At 37.3% G+C, this 3,063-nt stretch overlaps 1 pseudogene; it reads right to left on the bottom strand.

Annotated features, from left to right (window-relative positions):
- Positions 1-2,710: 2,710 nt before the first annotated feature.
- Positions 2,711-2,810, bottom strand: LOC115863947 (U6 spliceosomal RNA; annotated as a pseudogene).
- Positions 2,811-3,063: the final 253 nt, after the last annotated feature.

The following is a 3,063-nucleotide window of genomic DNA, read 5'->3' as shown; positions in this document are numbered from 1 at the left end:
AGAAGGATGCTGTCAGCATATTCAGATGCCCTTTTTAGCAATCTCTTTTTTATCTTCCAATCTTGATTTGGATTTCTCTTGGAATTAAAAATTACGGAGTAAAAGAACTGTAATTCATTAAATCTTCGAAATAGTTCTCCAAGCAATATTTTATAAAGATGATTTGGCCTGAAGAGACTTACATGTTAGTTAGATATCCTTGAACTCTTGGATTCAACAGAACTTTGCCCCATAGGCTTTATTGCTTACTCTGACAAACTGAAGAGCAATTCCGTTTCATTTTAAAACATGAAAAAAATAAGTTATCTGCTTCGTAGAAGCTGTGTGTCCTTGAACAAGTCATTTAATCTCTCTCAACCTCAATTTTCTCATCTGAAGATATCATTTAAAGTAATACAAATGGTCAATATGTATTTGAAACATATGAAAAATTTTTCAATCTCACTAGTACTCGAAGAAATGAACATTTAAACAAATATTTGTTTACCAGCTGAACAAAGATATTTTAACATAAAATATTTTATTTTATTTTTTCACATCTTTATTGGAGTATAAATGCTTTACAATGTTGTGTTAGTTTCTGCTGTACAACAAAGTGAATCAGCTACATGTATACATATATCCCCATATCCCCTCCCTCTTGAGCCTCCCTCCCACCCTCCCTATCCCACCCCTCTAGGTCATCACAAAGCACCAAGCTGATGTCCCTGTGCTATGCAGCTGCTTCCCACTAGCCATCCATTTTACATTTGGTAGTGTATATACGTCAGTGCTACTCTCTCACTTCATCTCAGCTTCCCCTTCCCCCCCATGCCCTCAAGTCTGTTCTCGACGTCTGTGTCTTTATTCCTGCCCTGCCGCTAAGTTCATCAGTATCACTTTTTAAAATTCCATATATATGCATTAGCATACGGTATTTGTTTTTCACTTTCTGCCTTACTTCACTCTGTATGACAGATTCTAGATCCATCCACCTCACTACAAATAACTCAATTTCGTTCCTTTTTACGGCTGAGTAATATTCCATTGTATATAATAGCATAAAATATTTTAAAATTCACAATTATAAAATTTACAGTTTTAACATTTTAATTATAAACTTAGAGAAGGTAAGGAAAAATGGGCAGTGTCACACACTGCTGGTGGACCTGGAAAATGCTATGATTTTTCTAAGGATAATTAGGCATTTTGTAATCTTTCCATCAAAAGTGTTTGTATTCTTTAATTCAACCAGTCTACTTCTAGAAATTTATACCAAAAAAATACTACAGGGCTGTTCATCCCAACTCAGTTGGAAACAACTTAACTGTCTAGTATAGTGGATTGGCTAAAGATTGATTAAGTGTGTAAAAATACACTGGACAATGGAACACCACTCAGGGATTAAAAAGCATATTTTAGCAGAATATTAAATTACATGGGAAAATGGTAAACACACATACCACTATGTTTTGAGATAGCAAAATTAATAAACAGTGGGTGGGTTGCTTTTTACAATGAAGATGTAGTCATTTATTATTTTTAAACCTAAAAAGATAAAACTTAAACTATGCATATTATAATTCCAAGTAAGTCTCTGTGTGTGTGTGCGCATGTGTGTAAGAGTTGTGATATGAAAGTTATTAATGTGCTTTTTTCGTTTTCCTTTCTGAGCATATGTTCTTTGCCCTGCTAGGCCAAGGTGTTCATATGCTTAGGAGATTAGGATTTGTTATAGAAGGAATTTAAAGGAAATAAAAATGTACTAACATTACACTTCTGCATTATATATTATAATAATAATAAATAATAATAATATTAATAATAATAATTGTGAGAAAGAATGTTCCATATTCCTTCATCTCCCCACTAGAATATCAAAAGATCCAGTTCACAGAATTTTCCTGTAGTGTAGGAACGATACCCTTCTATCTATAGCAGCTGTCACTCTACTGGAGCAGGAGGTTAAGACATAGGGGAATTAGAAGAAAAACTTACCACTTTCTAGTCAAGGGAATGGTGGGAGGAAGAAACGGAGAGAAGGAGAGATGTTGGTCCTGTTTTCTCTCTCCAGGCAGACTTCATCCAGGAAGGGGGTGTATGTTAGAGAAAAGGGGGTAGCAGCTGTCCCCTACTCCCTATTATGAGGCTGCTTCCCAGGCTGTCCTTTACCAACCTGGGGTGCAACTACATCAATGCAAATGTGGCAGGACAGTGTGATCAGGCAGCAAGAGGCTCTGAGATTTCACTTCTCAACCACTCTCTGTTCCTGGTGGCAGGGATGCTGAGCTGAGAGTTACAGAATGGTCATGGCAGGATGAGGGGACTCTTCTTAGAGTCTGGGGGGAAACCATGTGAACTGGCCTCATGCAGAGAGACTCACTTATTTGTTACTTAGCGATAGCTGAGGTGAGACGGAGGCTGTGGGTAGATGCCCATTGGCTCTGGCTCTAACAAAGTAAAGGAAAGGACAGAAATACATCTTCACAGCAGCAGATTTCAACCAACAAGACCCACAGGGCAAGTTCCAACCAGAAACACAGAGGACAGTGCTCTGGAAACCAAGATCCAAATGAGTCCACACATTACACTGGGTTGTTAATTTTGCATAGTCTCTTTTATTCTACAACAGATGCTCCTCATCTCATTTGTTCAGGGGTCATTTGTCCTACAAAATTCCCCATATTCTGGATTTGGCTGGTTGTTTCTTTCTTTTTTTTCCTTTCTTTTTTAAAATATGGAACGCTTCACGAATTTGTGTGTTATCCTTGCAAAGCGGCCGTGCTAATCTTCTCTGTATCATTCCAATTTTAGTATATGTGTGTCTTCATGGTGGCAATTAATTTGTTTCTCTACCTCCACTCTTACCTCTAAGCTGGTGATTAGATCTGGAGGTTTGATGTTTAGCAATGCTAAGATTGAACAGTGGCTTCTGATGTTGCCAGCCTGATTCATCCGTGATAAATTCACCCATCAACCCTTTTGAATATTGTTTTGGCATCTGTTGGTGATGGTTGCTTAATACCATTTTGTTTAATTCATTCTAATTCTATCATTCCTTCTGAACACATTTGCTGAGATTCT

Source organism: Globicephala melas, chromosome 6, assembly GCF_963455315.2.
Source record: "Globicephala melas chromosome 6, mGloMel1.2, whole genome shotgun sequence".
NCBI lineage: Eukaryota > Metazoa > Chordata > Mammalia > Artiodactyla > Delphinidae > Globicephala > Globicephala melas.
The sequence above is the reverse complement of the archived record's forward strand: the minus strand, read 5'-3'. Positions and strand labels throughout refer to the sequence as shown.